This window comes from Pipistrellus kuhlii, unplaced genomic scaffold (genome assembly GCF_014108245.1).
Source record: "Pipistrellus kuhlii isolate mPipKuh1 unplaced genomic scaffold, mPipKuh1.p scaffold_m20_p_4, whole genome shotgun sequence".
NCBI classification, from domain to species: Eukaryota; Metazoa; Chordata; class Mammalia; order Chiroptera; family Vespertilionidae; genus Pipistrellus; species Pipistrellus kuhlii.
Window position 1 is genome coordinate 5,192,387 of NW_023425540.1, and position 18,856 is coordinate 5,211,242.

Consider the following 18,856-nt stretch of genomic DNA (forward strand, 5'->3'; position numbering starts at 1 on the left):
AGTAGGTGCGAGTGGCAGCTGCCATGCCCAATCGCCCCTGAGGGCTTCTCCACCTCCCCCTGCTCCTGAGGGGCAATCTGGGCAGCAGCTACCACTCCTACCTGCTACTGGCACCAGCCCCAATCACTCCGCGCCATCAGTGGGTGCAAATGGGGCCAGCACCATCAGCGCATGGGAGTGGCGGCGGTGCTGGTGGGAGCAGGGCTGCCAGCAGAGAGGGGATTGGGGTGCACGGCAGGAGGGGCCAGGCAGGGTTGTGGAAGATGGGCCAAGAAGATGGTCCAATAGCAAGTAGACCCTGATTTTGAACGAGGTTAAAGCAATGGGCAGGGTAAAAATGTCTACCAGGAGGACTGTCACCTGTGGGGATGCAGGAAGAAGAGGCAGAAAAGAAGCCAGGCAGAAGTGAAACAGGAATTTGCATCTGAAGGTTTCTTCAGTTAGGCTCAGCAACCATTCATTCTGTGTCCATTGTTGTGGGTCAGGCCCTGCCTTAGGCTCTGTGCTTTGAGCTGATTGCACAGAAACGGTCCTAACTCTCCAGGATGTTTGCCAGTTTTGTGGGACCCTTGGACACCATCACCCCATGTCTTACAGCAGGGGGATTGCAGCAGGGAGCAGGGCTCCTTCTGGGTAGTTTCTTTAGAGGAACACGAAGTCCTGTTTGCTAAGAGGCATGGATCCCACATGGAAAAGCAGAGTTTTCCCATCGGTATATGGAAGTTAGCTCAGGCTCACCTGGGAGAGAGACAGTTTGTTCCAAATAAAATGTTGCTTTAGTCTTCAGTATGTCAGAGAATCAATTTCTAGACCCTTTCCCATTTTGAATTAACCCCAAACTCTGCTTTTATGAAGACTACTTTAACCGACAGAGTCAACTCCAAGGGTTGGTGTGGGGGGAAGAAAAATAACTCTTTTTTTATTCTTATTTTTATTTAAATATATTTTATTGATTTTACACAGAGAGGAATTGAGAGGGACAGAGAATTAGAAATGTCGATGAGAGAGAAACATCGACCAGCTGCCTCTTGCACACCCCTCCTGGGGATGTGCCCGCAACCAAGGTACATGCCCTTGACCAGAATCGAACCCGGGACCTTTCAGTCTGCAGGCTGATGCTCTATCCACTGAGCCAAACCAGTCTTGGCAATAATAACTCTTTCTTTATAGTATATGTTACTAGAGCCTGGTGCATGAATTCGTGCACAGGTGGGGTCCAGCTGGTCAGCCCTGATGGGGGCGATTGGGTGGTCCGGTGGTGGGGAAGGGCCCTGGGCTGTTGGTGGGCCAGCTCTTCCCCCTGGTTGAACTCCTGTTGAATTTCTGGTTGAGGGGACAATTTGCATGTTACCTTTTTTTTTTTAAAAAAAAATATATTTTATTGATTTTGTACAGAGAGGAAGGGAGAGAGATAGAGAGTTAGAAACATCGATGAGAGAGAGTCATCGATCAGCTGCCTCTTGCACACCCCCTACTGGGGATATGCCCGCAACCAAGGTACATGCCCTTGACCGGAATCGAACCCGGGACCCTTCAGTCCCCAAGCCGATGCTCTATCCATTGAGCCAAACCGGTCTCAGCTGCATGTTACCCTTTTATTATAAAGGATGGGCCAAGAGTTTTGTAAACTCTGTCTCTCTTAATTTTCATAGTAGTGGCTTCAAGAAGGTAGTGACTTCCTAGTCATACATCTTTTTAGGGGTTGGATGGGGTTAGAACTCAGATCTGGCTTCATTAGACCACATTACCTCCCTAGCTTTAGTTTTCTTCTTTTTTTAAAATATATTTTTATTGATGTCAGAGAGGAAGGGAGAGGAGGAGAGAGATAGAAACATCAATGATGAGAGAGAATCATTGATTGGCTGCCTCCTGTACACCCCTTACTGGGTATTGAGTCCACAACCCAGGCATGTGCCCTGACTGAGAATCCAACTATGACCTCCTGGTTCACAGGTCTATGCTCAACCACTGATCCACACTGGCCAGGCAGCTTTAGCTTTCTTAGGCCCAGAACCACCTGTATCCTGTTTACTACATCTTTCTTCAGAATAGTATAATAAAGCTGATTCTGGGGTTAGTACAGTGGTTTTGGGAAACCCTTTTTGGGTCATGACCAGCATTTCTTACAAAATAAGAGAGTAGAAATTGTCAGACTGTGTCACAGGTAGTACAGTTTTCTGAAATTTCGGCTTCAGTGTATGAGGGTGGGGAGTGGGGTGGGAGGAAGGGGGAGCGGGTGTGTGCATGTGTTGGGTCTTAATATAATGTATTTCCTGCTATGTGAAAGCTGCTCCCTTTTCTGAGTGTAACACGTGGTCACCAGGTCACCATGAGTCTCTTCTCCAGGCCTGAGAACATCCCATGCTGCATTTCAGTTATAAGGCAGTAAGATGTACTAGTTCTCAGCGTGGACTCTGGAGCCAGATATCAGGGTTGAATCCAGGCTCTGCTGTTTTCTCTGTGTGTGACCCTTGGCAGGTTATTTCCTTTCTCCTTGGGGTTGTGTGAGCATTGGATGAATTTATATCCCTGAAGTGCTTGGGATGATGTCTGTCTCACAGTAGCACTCCATGAGTTATCTGCTGTTACTGCTGTCATTGTTGGTGTTGCTGAAAGCTTTGTCTCTCGCTCAGAGGGACTGTGGACATGCTGCTTTAACAACAGCCTTCCATAGCTTTGATTTATTAGGTTAATCAATTTGTTGCCAACTTTTTATACGCTACTAAAGAATGCCAACTCTGCCACTGGTTCCGTGCACTGCTCCTTTTCCATATACCACTCAGATTGTTCTTATTTGGCCAGCGCCACCCATGACAGCTACTAAGTCACGTGTCTGCTTGAGTTATTGTGGAAAGTTGTGAGCCTGACTCTGCCAGACCTTGGCCTGTGAAGCACTGGCTAGCTTTACAGGCTGATTTACTCCTGGTCATAGGCCAGCATTGCCAGCCCATAAAATATGTGTGTATGTCCTGGTCTGCAGAGCCGTGGAGGGCGAAAGCGCTGTCCCTAGGTCCACCTGCCTCCAGGTCTGTGACGGGTCTGGAGGAAGGTGTCGCTTGGCTGTTCAGGGGAAGTTTCACAAAAGAAATACTATTTGGGTTTGGGGTTGAACGATCAGTAGAAGTCTTCTAGGAAAATAGTTAAAGGAGAATTGTTCCAGGCACCAGTAAGATATTATATCAAGCTCTGGAGCCTGGAAGTCATAGAGGAGGCAAGATTAAGCAGAAGGAGTGAACAGAACAAACTCTAGGCTGTTACCTTTTAGGATATCAGTTACAGATGCTTATATAGATTTTTACCTAATTGGAAAAATAAATAAAGGTTAAATATGTGTTATATTTCTTACATAGTCAACCCTATCTTATAGTGAATAGATATCTACATTTTATTATGATGATTATTGAAAAAACTAGAGGCCCAGTGCACAAAATTTGTGCGCAGGTAGGATCCCGAGGCCTGGCTGGCGATCAGGGCCAATCTGGGTGGAATAGCAGTGTGATCAGGGCCCCTGCTCTCACCCTCCTTTGCCTGGAGCTGCCTGCTTACCTGCTCCACCATCCTGCCGTGGTCCCACTCTCATTGGGGCCCATCAGGGCTTGCAGCACCTCCATTGCTGCCCGCTGCTAGTGTCACATTGCCAGTGCCCACCATGTTCCGCTCTACCCCCTGGTGGTCAGTGCACGTCTAACTCTCAGTCGAACTGCTTATGGTGACAATTTGCATATTAGCCTTTTATTATATAGGATAGTATTTTGTTTATAGAATTGTACAGACTGAGAAAGTCAGAAGAGGGCAGGGTGTTGGGAGTTGGGTGAGAAGGGTGAAGGGATTAAGCAAAGAAAAATGAAAGAGTCATGGACACAGACAACAGTATGGTGATTGCCAGAGAGAAGGGGGTGGAAGAAGTGAAAGGGGGTGATGGAAGGAGACTTGACTTGGGTTGGTAGACACTCAATATAATATACAGATGGTGTATTATAGAATTGTGTACCTGAAACCTGTATAGTTTTATGAACTAATATCACCCCAATAAATTCAATAAAAATAAATAAATAAAATAAAAATATGGAAAAAAGAAGAATTGTATTGTGTGCTTCACCTCTTCTTTTTACCTGGGCCTTAGCTCCCATTAGCAGGCACCACTCAATGGATGCATTGGGAAAATTTATAGGACTTGACAAGAAAAGCCCAGCCTGGGTCAAAAAAGAATTAGTGTAATGTAGCGATATGAGGTAATCTTTTTTCACAGAATCCTTAAACATGTATATTAATAATTATTAATTATTATTAAACTATCAGCATTGAACTAATTGTCTTATCCCCATTTTATCGTACAACATTCTGAAAGTATGAGCACTATATGAGATCAATTCTCAAATGCTCAAGGTGATAAAGGAATCTCTCAAAGTTATGAAGTTATAAATCCATGCCATTTTTCTAGTGCCCTTTTTATTTTCTTTCTTTCTTTCTTCCTTTCTTTCTTTTTCTTTCTTTCTTTCTTTCTTTCTTTCTTTCTTTCTTTCTTTCTTTTTTTTTTTTTTTTTTTTTTTTTTTTTTTAAATACATGTTTTATAATTACAAAGTTGTATAACAGCATCACAGAAATCCGAGGCAGGTATGAAGATCAGACCTGAACCCATTACCATCCATTGCTGTCATATAACTGCCAATGTTTAGAGGAGAAGAAATTCCTTTAAGTGTTTTTAAATACACTTGAATATAGCTATAATTATAGGCAACACAAAATCTTTTCAACCTTATACCAAAAGCTGTATAACCTTATACCAAAATTGTTTTCATGCTGTGATGTACTTTTTATTACCATAGTTTTTAGTTGTGGCACAATAGTATTCAGTTTTAAGTACCATAATTTACAAAGCCTTTTTGTTACCTATTTTTATCTATTATAAGTAATGTGTTGAATATTTTATGTTTGCTACTTGTTTCACATTTTGGATTTTCTTCTTTCTTTTTTTAAAAAGTATATTTTTCAGCAGTGCCCACCCACATTTAGATGCAGAAAAATATTTGGAAATATAAAAAGAGTCTCACTTTCCAAAGAATTAATTTTTGTTGCTTATTCTTTGATTATATGATGTGGCCAGTTCTGTGGTAGTTACTGCCATCCTGTTTGTATCTTATACTATACTAGAGGCCCGGTGCATGAAATTTGTGCACTGGGGTGGTGAGCCCTCAGCACAGCCTGTGCCCTCTTGTAGTCTGGGACCTCTCGCTCCTTACCGCTTGCCTGCTCACTGCTCCTTACTGCTCGACTTGTTTCTCCTTAGCACTGCCGTGGAGGCAGGAAAGGCTTCCATCACTGCCGCTGCACTTGCCAGCTGTGAGCCCGGCTTCTGGTTGAGTGGTGCACCCCTATGTAAGTGTACTGACCACCAGGGGGCAGGTCCTGCATTGAGTGTCTGCCCCCTGATAGTTAGTGCACATCATAGTGACCGGTCGTTCTGGCCACTTAGGCTGAAGCAGAATGATTCGTGCTTTTCACTCCAGCCCAGCCCCTTTCTGCTCAGGCCCCAGAGCCACCTCTTTCTGCTCCAGCCCTGCCTTCCCACGCTGCCCAGAGGCCCTGAGAGACTGGGGGTGGGGTAGAATGCTTGTGTCATTGCCATGGAGATGATGCAAGCGTCTGCCCCTATCACTCGACACCTGTGTATGCAAATTAACCTTTATCTTTGTTGGTTTAATTTGCATGTAACTCCTGATTGGCTGGTGGCATAGCAGAGGTATGGTCAATTTACATGTTTGTCTATTATTAGTTAAGGTGACAGGTCAGAGGACTGGGTAGAGCATCCCAGTGGGATGTCCGTAGTTACCTCTTTTGGATATGAAAATTTTGCAAAAACTAATTAGTTTACTGATTCTTGAAAAAAAATTTCTTTAAAATTACTTGGTTGTTCTAGCACTGGTAACTGAAAGCTTTAGTTTATATATTTGAATTGTAATAAATATACAGCATATGGTCTTGATTCCCAGCTACAGTTTCTTGATGTTAAGCAAATTTACCAGTGTTGGATGAAATGCCCAATACTTTACTCTATGTTTTTAATAGAGTACTCTTTTTAATGTTTCTTGATTTCATCTTATAATTTGGTTAGATGTGATATCTCTTTAATTCCTGGTAATTTTCCTTTTCCCAGGCAGATGCCCTAGGATTGTGGGAAATTATAGTAGCAATTGAAGGACTATAGGAAGAGTGGGCTGGGAATTCTTGGAGCGCAGGAACAGTGGAGCCCATTTCCAGATGATAGTGACTAAATATGAGAATCAGAATAAATTCCTTTATGCTGGATGTTTGGTGTCATTTTCTGATACCACACCACTGCAAAATCAGCCACAGATATTGCATTGTGGAAACACGGGGTTCTGGTAAACAGCCTGTTGCAGGGACGGGGCGAGCCTGTTGTAGAAGGTGAGAGCCAACATCCAGTTGTTGCGTATCCAAACCAGTGTTCACGAGTTCATATATAATAATTGAGGGGTTTCACTGGATTTAATATTTTTACTTTCTTTTTGAAATGGAGTTATGGATTAGAAGTGAATCATTGAAATTTTGTCTTTAGACACAACTTGAGTAACTTCTGAAAGAAAAATCAGCTTCCTTTCATTGACTCTTGTCTGGGGGTACTTTCGTATAATAGAATGACATGTATGATCAGCATGAAAAGAAGTAAGCTGATATTTTAACACAGCAAACACAGTGCATGACCTTTATGAAGTTCATTTTTAAAAATTAGCTTCACAAAATCACTGAGGTTAATGACCACCCAAGTTGCTGTTGCTGAATGCCTATGGTACTTGAAGAGCATTGGCAGGGCACTGACCCTGAGTTTACCAAATATGGGCTAGTTGTTCTTCCTCAATAGTTTATGGGGACTATAAAGCACTGTCTTTCGTATGAGGGTAATGGCCGATGTTATTGAATGCTAGCTATGCGCCAGATGCACTCTTCTAAACAACATCCTAACCCATTTAATTGTCTCACAAGAAAGGTTGAACAGTTGTAAGACCTTCCTTTTTTCTTCTTTTCCTCATCTCCTTTTCGTGTAGGAACTGAAAGTCATTGCCTAGTTCTGGGGATGCACTTTGTCAAAAAGTAGGGGGTGCTGTGGTCTCAGTGATAAGAGAAGTTTCAGTTCCGGGAGAGTCGGTGGTGAGGCTTTGGTGCCTACATGGTATCAGATGTTAGGCATCTTTCAGTAAGAATTTTATTCCGGTTCCAAGTAATTCTAAATATCTTATTAAATAAACCTATTTTTCATGACTGACCCATACACAAGAGTTGACTATAAAATAATAAATGAATTATTTAGGTTTGCATTGTGTGAACATCTAACTTAGATCTCCTCCTGGAATTTATTTTGAAATATATATTTTTCAAATAATGTCTAATTATTTTCAACTCTTTTAATATTATCTCTTTAAATATTACTTAAGCGCCATGAAGGCCAAGACATTTTGCACTTCTTGTATTCCCTGTAGCCTCTCTCAAAGTTCTAGAAACATAGAATTAACTGATCTAGAAATTTTAAGAGATAAGATTATTTTGGTGAACCTCAAAACTCATATTTTCGAATTCTTTTGGAAATAAAGGCTTCCTAAATGGGATTGATCCCGAGTTGATGATTACTGAATCTGAGTAATGGGTGCATGGGGGTTCATTCTGTTGTTCTATTTTTATGTTTGAAAATTTCCATAATAAAAGTTCTAAAACAAAAAAAGAAGAAAGAAAGGCTTTCTAACCAGTTGATATCACAGAGATGTTATATACTGTATAAAACAACTGTTTAATTAAAATTGTATAAAGTATTTGTATGAGACACATGGTCACAACAGATAAGGTTGACTACCTTGGTGGGTCAATGAGAGATGGATGGTTCAAGAAGAATTCATTTTTGGCAGCTGTTATGTTGGCATGGTGCTAAAGCTTGTTTTGTTCCCAACAAGGACAGGATCTATCGTAGGAGGGTCTTGGCAACAGGCCATGCCATTTTGAGGGTTATTTTTATAAAGCAGGTCTCATTGTATTGGCAAAGCTCAATCCTCTGGTGGGTAGAATTCTTTTTTGTTATCGACTATATTATGACATATTTTCTTAGTAGTAAACTAGCAAAATACTCTCGGTTGATGTAACATAAAGAGAGCATCTGAAATTCCAAGTACATTTGCTACTTACATATATAAAGTGAATGTGCTAGTGTGGGGAAGGAACAAAGAACTCATGGATTTGAAGAATTGAGGCTGAAGGAAACCGTGGAAGGAAAAGAAGGTCATTTGAAGGACAGGGCAGGCATCTAGGTACCCCTTGCATGGGCATCCAAGATGCGCTATGGTTTTAGGGACTTGAGTAGGTGACACCAAATGCATTTTCAAATTTTCTGTAGTCAAGTGGAAATTTCTCTTTGTTCTTTAAAATGACACTCTAGAAAAATTAGAAGACTTAGGTTTAAAACCTACAGGTGCCTAATAACTGTGAGGCTCATTTTCCTCATTGACTATTGTGTGGGCATGTTAGTTAGTACCAGAGGAAGCTTAGCTCTTTCCTTTTTCTCTCTTGCTGAAAAATTGTGATGCCACTATTAGTACGGCACGATAAAATGAATGATATAAAAAAAAAGCACGAGGTTGTCTGTTTATACTGTTAGTTACGGGGGAGTGGAGGACTTTTACCTTGTTTTTTTGAGTACTAGTGTTTCTAAATTAGGGTTTTAGGAAAGATGTTTTTCTATTGATGTTGACATTTTCCTAACAGTGTTTGTTTTATTTCAAAGGCAACTTAAATGGAGCTCTTGTTTTTATGGATAGACATTTGCAGTAACTCATGCAGTTAAAATTTAAACACACCATAAGAATGAACCACTTCATGTGACACTTATATAGTGGCACAGAAGCTGGTTTTACAGACCTTGCTCTTTTGTGATGTCCCACTGCTATGGTTTTGGTGGATTTGAAGTGTGTGCAGACAGCTTACAAATTAAGGAAAAGTTTATCGACTTGCTTGTCAGCACAATTCAGAGATACTCATCTGGATACATAAAACGCTGAAGTCTGGATAAAAGTTACAGAGCATTTTCCAAACTTGACAAACCAGGCCTTTTAAGAATCCCGTCTTTCCTCGCTTTGCCGCTTGGTGCAAGGCCGCTGGTGTGGTTGGTAACCGAGCTGGTGAAATAGCTCGGCTGGTGGGCATATTTTGCTGCAGAAGTCACTCCCTTTTGATCTTAACAAGATGAGCTGTGGTCATTTATCGTTCGAGTCTTATCTTGTTGAAAGAAGAACCTTGAGTAGATTTATTTTATTACACATCAGCCTGATGTGTGAAATTACTTATGTTGTCTGTATTTACAGCTGTTAATTCTCAGGAAAACAGGTGTCTTTATATCATGCAGCTCACTGGAATTGAAATATTTTTTAAAAAACGTGGTTCTGTCAGTATAGCAAACTCTTCAATGTTTAGTGTAATGTCTGTGTTATAGAATCGTCAGAAGCCTATGGATGCAGCTTGTTCTATAATATATTTTTTAAAATATATTTTTATTGATTTTTTTACAGAGAGGAAGGGAGAGGGATAAAGTGTTAGAAACATCGACGAGAGAGAGTCATCGATCAGCTGCCTCTTGCACACCCCCTACTGGAGATGTGCCCGCAACCAAGGTACATGCCCTTGACTGGAATCGAACCCGGGACCTTTCAGTCTGCAGACCGACGCTCTATCCACTGAGCCAAACCGGTTTCTGCTGCAGCTTGTTCTAAGTTGTTAGATGCCTGTAAATATTTAGGGCACTAGAGTAACCATTCTGGGAGGTAATTCCCTACAAGGTGGTAGACAGAGCCTCTGCAGATAGGAGATGTGAATGTGCTCAGCACATTACCCTGGGATGAATAATTATTTTCCGTTGAGAAATGCACCTAGGAAATAAAATGCTTATCATTACCCTTTTAAAAAATATATTTTTATTGATATTAGAGATGAAGAGAGAGAAAGAGATAGAAACATCAATGATGAGAGAGCATCATTGATCTGCTGCCTCCTACAGGCCACCTACTGGGGATCGAGCCTGCAACCCGGTCATGTGCCATTGACTGGAATCAAACCCGGGACCCTTCAGTCCACAGGCCGATGCTCTGTCCACTGAGCCAAACCAGCTAGGATTAGCATTACCTTTTTTACAATTTTATTGAGCTATAATTCACATACTCTGAAATTTACCTCCCTCCCCCTTTTGTAAACAGGCTCTGGCCAGTTGTATGAAAGAACAGTTTTGCATGATGTACTTCTCAGTCTGTTCTGGCATGCCTCTGAGGAGCCAGGATCACCTGGGTCACTGGTAGCCATGCACACACTGTAGTATTTTCCACTCGCTGTGCCCAGTGCGGTCTGATTGCCACTGTAGTGCTAGGCGCCAGTCTTGGCCGACATGGCCTAGTGCTCTGCTCAGGTCTGCTCGTGGTGGGCGGGTTGTTGGCGAGGGTGAGCGGTTTTGGTTGCCCTGTCTGATTACGTTCAGTCTGCTTGCACCCCAGCTTGTACTGGCCACTTGTCATAACAAGTTGGTGCCTAGAGTTGGTCGCCTCCAGTGACTTAGTCATCTCTTTTGCGGCCACCATCTTTCTGCTTTGGGTGGCTCCCAACCAAGAGCAGCTGCCACACTGGCTGGGAGCAAGAAAAAAGTAAAATGTACCCTTTTAATGTACATGTAATTCATTGTCTTTGAGCATGTTCACAGAATTGTGCAGATAGCTAATTTTTGTTCTAAATTTTTGTTCTAAATGAAACCCTGTACCCATTAGCAGTCACTCCCCATCTTCCCCTTCCCACAGCCATGGCAACCACTAATCTACTTTTTCTTAGTTTTTGAATTGACCTTTATTTATTATTATTATTTTAAATTTATCTTTATTGCTGAAAGTATTACATTGTCCTTTTTCCCCTACCCCCTCCACCCTGCACCTGCCCCTTGTACTTTCTGAATTTTAAAATGATACATTGAAATAGAAATAATTAATAGTTTAATGCCACTGATCCTTTATATTAATGAAATTATATAATTATCAATAAGTTCTAAGTCATTAAATATTTATAGCAGTGTGTTATTAAGGTTTTATTTTTTTTGAGTTGTAAATAGCTTCTCATCACTTCATGTTTTAATTAGGAAAGAAGTAGTATATCTGAGTCTATCTCTTTTTTTGTTTTTGAAAATTTGAGATAAATGTTTCTTTCCTTTAACCCCCAACTTGAGATAAATACAATGACCTTGTTGTATTTCTCTTTGCTTAGAATATTGTTTCTTCACAGGACAACTAGGTATTTAGATAGCAGTTATAATAGAAGTAATGTTTAAAGGAACTTAAAATAAACTTTGCACTTTTTCTCAGTCTTAGAAACATGTCATTTCTGCACACAAACAATTGATATACTTTTATCGTGCTCATTTGTTCACTAATGGAAACTCTTAAGGTCCTTGTGAGCTATGTGACTTTGGGCACCTGACTGTTCGAATGATCAGTGAATTAATAATCACAAGTATTTTCTTATCACACAGGTTAGTCCAGTTTTGCCTGATTTAAATTGGGTTGAGAGTGAGAGACAAAGGGGATGTTTTTTGAAGTTGGCAGGTGTACTGACGATTCTGTTAGTATAGAGATCTACTTTGTAGTTCACCTGGGATGAGAACTGTCAGAATCATCCTAAAACTGTTATCATATAAAATTCCAACATGTGTAAGGAGTGAGAGAGGTTGTGAACCTGATTGTTGAAGAATTCTGGGGAAAAGACCTTTGTAGGTACATCACTCTAAGGCTTCTCTGAATCTTTTTGGAAGTGATGACAAAACCTGGGGCCTCCAAAAGCAAATAATAGTAGTTCAAGTGACTGTTCCTAGAACAGCTGCTTTTCCCCGCCTCTGTAGTAATAAGCAGTGGCAGATACCTTTTAACAGCTAAGATACTACAAAAACCCACAGGCGGCCTACCTGCTTTGGCTCAGTGGATAGAGTGTCGGCCTGCGTACTGAAGGGTCCTGGGTTTGATTCCGGTCAAGGGCACATGCCAGGTTGCAGGCTCGATCCCCAGTATCTCTCCCTTCTCCCTCCCTTTCTGAAATCAATAAAAAAACTTATTTAAAAACACACACGCACACAGACAACAATTCAAAAAACAAAATCCCCAGGCCAAATGAGTACTCCATTCTTGAAGTCATGCCTTAGGTTTCTCCTCTGGATATAAAGTCAAAACATTATTTTTGAGTCGTAAGTAAACAAAGGATTAAAACATTGCCATTGCTGGGTATGGACAAGAGATGCTTGGCATCTACATCAACTGAGCAGGTGGAAAGGGAGTATCATCACACACGTGGACACCATTTTACAACCTTTATTATGGTACACAGACATACAACCCGAATGAATCCCTTGTCTCAGGAGCATGCTTATCTATGGATACACATGTTAGGTTTTATAATAGCACTCAGAGGAGGAATGGGTTTCACTTTACAGAGTTGTGTTCTGCCTACAGAGTTTTAAGAATAACTTGTATAACTTGATGCTCTTATGTGGAACAAAAAAAAAAAAAAAAAAAAAAAAAAAAGATACCCTGTTTAGCTATCACAGACTCGGCCCTGATAAGAAGCTCTCATAATATGATTAGGTTCTGAGGTTTTTTCATGCTAGATTAGCTTCTATGTTGATCCCCAAAGATGCATGGATTGCAGAGTGTTTCATGTTTTTTCTCTCACTGAGTTTGAACAGGCTGTTTTGTCCATGCCTATAGAAGCCTTTTCATGGCTCCCAGTTATCACGTCTGGCTTGTGTAATTGGGTAGTCATCAGAAAAAAAGAGGGGGGATTTTTTTTTAACCTTTGAAAGTGATATCCTTTTCAGCCTTGGCAGGTCTCAGTGTTCTATCTTTGTCTCGCAAATCCACATCGGAAATGCTAAGAGTTCCCGTCCTGGAGTTAGGAGAGGTCGTTGTCAGGAGGATCCTGTAGCACTTTTCAGAAATTAGAGGGTCATCCAGCGAAACTAGGCCACATAGTCTCAGGATCAAGTGCACCCATAATATCACTTGGATTTGAAGACCTGCATGCTTTTAAGCTTATCTGTAATTTGGTCTGGTTTCTATTTACCTATTCAAGCCCGGCATAGTTTCTGTGGTTGCTGAAAAATACATCAGTTTGCAGGTATGAAAGTATTTTTCCATTTTAATCTAATTTTCTAGTAGGTGCAGGCTTATGTGTATTTGCCATAAGAACGTCTCATTTAGTCCTACCCACCCACTCACCTGGCTCCTGTTCTAAGGAGACAGCGAGGGATTTCATCAGTGCTTTCTGAGAATTTGATCTGCTTGTGGCAGGTGTTTAGGAAGTGAGTCCATGGCCTGGTCCTTTTCCTGAATTCTATAAATACAGGATTTTGTGTATATTAAAAAGATGTGACTTGGGCTTAGCCCTTGTTGATTAAAAATATATATATATTTTATTGATTTTTTTACAGAGAGGAAGGGACAGGGATAGAGAGATAGAAACATGGATCAGCTGCCTCTTGCACACCCCCCACTGGGGATGTGCCTGCAACCAAGGTACATGCCCTTGACTGGAATCTAACCTGGGACCCTTCAGTCCGCAGGCTGATGCTCTATCCACTGAGCCAAACCAGCTAGGTCAGTCCTTGTTTATTTTAATTGAATCCTTCACCAGTGATATAATGGACTGTCCTATCCCTTTTCAAGCCTGTTAACAGCACTCACAGGGAACAAACAGAATATTCTGGAGTGAAACACTGATCTCTGAAATCAGTGGGAATGGTACCACAATAAATTGACTGTGTGGTGGAAATCTTTTAACCCGAGTTCCTATCATGGAAAGCTTTTTACAACATGTGTTCTCTGCCTATGACATAGTAAGTGTTATTTAACTCCTTGCTGAATCAGAATCGTCATTATGAATGTCATATACTGAACGGTGCTCACAGCAGGTGCATGTGTAGGGCCAAATAGTGGGTGGTAAAAAGGACCTTGATTTTTCTCTCTCTCTGTATCTGTGCTTCTTGCAATGTGACTCTGCAGACGTGGAGTTTATTTACTTCTTGAATCTGGGATGACCTTGTAACTTGCTTTGGCTAATAGATATGGCAGAGGTGATGGTGGATCGAAAATGAGGTTAAGTCTCAAGAGGTCTCAGGCGTTTCTGTGCATGGAATCCTGTCCAGCTGCCATGAGAATTAGCCTGGGCTGACCTGCTGGCTGAGTCCCCATCACACCTGTCACTGCATCCAAGAGCCAGCCAACCACAATGTATACGAGGGAGGCCATTCCCAATAAGCCAGCCGGTCTTGGCTGGCTGACCTGTCAGACTACCGCAAAATCATGAGAAAGCACAAATTAAAATACAGTAGTCCCTCATACCCACAGAGTCACTTTCTGCGGTTTCATTTCCTGAAAGAACTAACCAGTGAGTCCCAGGGCACGAGTGCTTGTCCGATGTGATCCGTCTGTGTCTCTAGCACCTACAGCAGTGGTCCACTGTCACTAGAGCCGCAAACCCACGTTGATTGAATGGAAGGAGGAGGGAGGAAGGGAGAGAAGAAAGGAAGGAAATTTTAAAATATATTCATGACTGGAAGAGCAAAGAAAAGGAACCCCCAGAGATTGGATTGCAGTCTGAAAGGAATGTCTGAATCTCAGTGTATTGGCATTTATATTTCATCTCTGTTCAGGGCCTGGGCCCGCAGTGGAAGTGTTGGGTAGACACCAGCCTCACCAAGCCCCCAGCATCTCATGGTTCACCCTTCTGTAGAAGATCAGCTCTGCTTTGTCTTCATAGTTTCTTCTCTTTCCTATTTCCTTAAAAATCCATTTTAATTTTGTTGTCCTGGATTTTCAGATACTATACTTAAAATTATTGGATTTTATTTTATCTCACTGATTCTTTAGAGGCCATGCTTTTCTTCTTGGAAAAAATATTTGCTTCTCCAGAATTCTTATCTGTTGTATGCTCAAGGTAGTATATAACTTTGTAAAGATATGGCTATGACGATATCTCTAGAAACTCAAATAATCCCGATAGCAACATATGTCCTAGTGAAACTGCTTTGTAAATTTATTACCTCTTTAATGAACTCATTGAATTTTCTCGCTGTCCTGTTTTTAATTTCCCACTCACCACATGTGAGTCAGATGAATGTGGTTTATTTAGAGGCCTTATTGCCAAGCAGCCAGGGAAAGCTTCTTTGCTTACATTCTGGTTTCCCCCGCTTTGTCTTTGGCCAACAGCTCAGCCCCTGTGGTGTCCATCTGCTGAGCACACCCCGGCTGTGGGGCTGCGGCTCATTTCCACTCATCCGGGTCAGGAAGTAAAGACACCTTGAAGTCAGCCTGGGTATCACCGGCCGGAGCTGTGGGCCCAGCACAGTTAAAGGCTGGAAACTTCTGCTTTGGTTTTCCTAGGAACTGATACAGTTAAGCGTGTGACTGTGAATTTGTATTTTCTTTCTGAAATGCCCCTCACTGGATTCTAGAAGTTCTAACTTTCAGAATATAGAAGCACTCGCCTCAGAGGACTAGCCTGTTGCCACACTCCCCATGATTTCATGGCTCTTTGCATTAAATTCTCATCATCACGCTGGTGATTTGTTTGGCTCTTTGGCTGATGACTCTTGACTCGGTTTTTCTTTGAGGGTCTAAATTGGTCTAGGGCAGGTCGTGCTTTGGGAAGTAAAAATAATTAAATTTTCTCCTGGCTCTGTAGCTGATATACCCATGAATTAGGAAAATAACTTAAAACCAAAAAACAACACTCAAATTACCAACAATTCAAAAATAGCACTATTTATTTTTTCTGTTGGTTTGTTAATTCATCTGTTTAGTTTTATGCATCTTATATCATTCAAAAAATAATTCAAAGAAGCTCAAAATAATAATAGTAACATACATTATAAAAAAGAAAACATCCAAGACCATGAGAAACTAAGGGTGAAGGGATAAGGTTAGTTCACAGGAAATTATTAGGAGCTGGTTTTGCTACACAGTGGGTGAAGTTAGGTTGTAAATTCAGTTCAAAACTTGCAAATAACCAGAGCAAAGGTGGAGACATGGTCGATTGAGAGTCCCAGAGTTCTCAAGATGAAGACATAGAGGTTTTCCTGTCAAAGAGCATAAAAGATAAGTTTCCCAGGGGCCTCATATAGATTGCACTGGTTGACGTAGATAGTATCCTTACAATAAACACAGCAGTAAATTTACAATAATTGGGTATTTACTGTACACAGGCACTGTGTTAAGTGCTTTATGTATATTTTCATAATCAAGTCCTTAGAATAACTCTGTGAAGTAATTATTTCAGAGGAGGAAGCAGCCTGTGAGAGGCTGACTTGTCCCCAGCCATGGAAAGAGGGGAGAGAGGGTTTAAACAGGCAAATCTGACTTCATTGTCCTCACCCTTATTTATTTTCCTGGACTCTACTCCCATTACTATTTTGTTGTTGCTGTTGCACCCTTCAATGTAAGTCAAGGGCAGAACCAAAACATGTAATTCAAGAAAAATTGTTCTCAGAGGGGACCATGCAATGCAGTCTAAATCTACAGCCAGCTCTCTGGAGATCCTACTTGGTCCAGGGGGAAGATTTGGATGACCGTCCTAGAGCCATGTTCTTAACCTTCTTGAGTTTCTTTTATGATGGAGGGGAAGTTACAGATGTTTCCTTCAAAAGGTACACATATGAACTCTCATAGGCAACATACAGACCTCCCCACAAAAACCACCCATGGATCTAGAGTCGGGTGGCAGAGAGTCCAAGGCCATGAGCTCTGATAAGCGTTAGGTGTGCCAAATGGGAAGAAAGTCTTTTGCACTAACTGGCTGTTCAATATTAGATGGCTTATCCCCTCTTAAGTCATTGGCCAGTCATAAGCCAGTTCTGTCTTCTCAACTTTCACTCGATTCTAAATTCCAGATCCCACGAAAAGGCTGTGGGGCCAGGGGCATTGGAGAGTAGCTGTTCAGCCTCTGTTTTCAGCATGGGCTACCCGGTGTGTGCCACTTCTCTGGGGTGGTCCCCAGCGGTGCCTTTTCTCAGCCACCCTGGCCTGGTGGCAGAATGCTGCTTGGCTCCCCTGCCCTGCCGATCCCAGTAGTTCACAGTCCCTGCGCAGTGTTGTAAACAGTGTGTGGTGAGTTTTAAAACTTTTCCTGGGTTCACCTTATTTATTTCCCTCTTTGAACTTGGCGCATCAGCTGCTGCTGATCTGTCTACATCTTCTTTCTCCTCCCCTCCACACAAAATCTATCCCCTCAACGTATTTTTAAAGAGTGTCTAACAGGGTTTATCCAGGGAACTGCCTGCTTGTGAACACGTGTGATAGGCCTGGAAGTACAGGGAAGTGACGGATGGGAACAGAAGACAGGTGGTTATAATAAAGGAGATTCCTCAACCTTGTGTCCTTTTCAAAGTGTTTCCTTATTGATACCTTCATTGGAAGAGAAAAAGTGTTATTTATTTTAATCGAATAGTGAGGACTTCATGCCTGTAACATAGTATATTTTATAACAGCAAGATTTTCAAAGTCACGGCTTATCTCTAAAAGATGCAAAATACAAATACTGTTCAGCTTTATTTTGCATTAGTTTCATAAATATGGAAGTTTTGCAGTATTCTTTCTCAGTAAAAGTATTACTCAAACCATCAACATGTATGGCATCCAAAATTGTTGTGACCTTACCTGTGTTCCCGGGTCCATGTGGTGACTGAATCTTGAGTAGGCAGTAGACACGGCAATTGATTATTCCACTATGTGAATATTGACATTTGTTATTTCACCCTTTTGGGCTTGAGTTTTCCTCTGTAGAGATAATAATAGTATTGTATTTTCTTCATTTTCCTCTATAAAATAGAGATAATAATAGTATTTTCTTCATAGAGTTGTGAGGATTAAGCGACAGAGTGCTTAGAAAAGTGCTGTTTTCATTATGAGCACATACATGTCAGCTATCACCATTATTAGTTCAAATCTTAGCTGTAATTCAGATTATTAGTTCAGTATTCAGAATTCATTAGCAAAGACATCTTGGCATTTGTGGTTTCTGGAAATAGTCCTGCAAGTACAAGAGCTTGGTTGTGGATGAGTTTGCTAGAGATATGGAAAAGGTTCACTATTTTTACAATAGTATAAACTTCTCAAGTAATGTTGACTTCACTGCTCAACTCTATGACTTGATTAACATTGTTTAACTTTTAGATCAGGAAAAACCATCCTCTTTCAAAAGAAGAATATTTATCTCATTTTCAAATTTGCACTGAATCACTCTTGGCACATAACATTTTATCTTTTAGAATCTGTTTTGCAGATGTGGAGCCTGCTGCTGTAAAACTTGCTGGGTGGAGTGAAAGTTTCATATATGTGTTGCATTTCAGAGGCATTAAAAAAAAAAAAAGAATAAAGCTGTAATCTTGAAGAATAATGGCTCCATTCTTCAGTGGCTTGTTAGAAAGCCTGCCTGCACCTGCTAATATCCCGGGAGAAGTTGGTCAGGAATACTACTGAGCCCTGGCAGCACCCGGGTAGAGGGTGGGTGGAGGCAGATTTCTGGAAGATTCGTCATACCTACCTTTTCCTGTGCTGGCTTCCCCAATATCCTCTCCTTCCCCCTGCATCTCCTCCTTTTCCACCTCCACCCTCTGTCTTGCTCTTGTCAGGAGGTAGTAATTACTTATTAACATAAATTAAAACAGTCATCTGTGATTATAGACACATTTCACCTTTCTCCACGTTTTAAGGCCAAGTTCACATAAGATTTCTTATCTTGATGTGTGTGGTAAGATTAATTCCGTGAGTTACTTGCTTTCTGCCC

At 41.2% G+C, this 18,856-nt stretch overlaps 1 protein-coding gene and 1 pseudogene across 1 annotated transcript in view; one reads left to right on the plus strand and one right to left on the minus strand.

Annotated features, from left to right (window-relative positions):
* WDR70 (WD repeat domain 70) overlaps positions 1 to 18,856 on the plus strand; it is a 163,590-nt gene that overhangs the window by 65,666 nt on the left and 79,068 nt on the right. The gene's annotated exons all lie outside the window — the stretch shown is intronic.
* LOC118703896 lies at positions 10,206 to 10,623 on the minus strand (annotated as a pseudogene).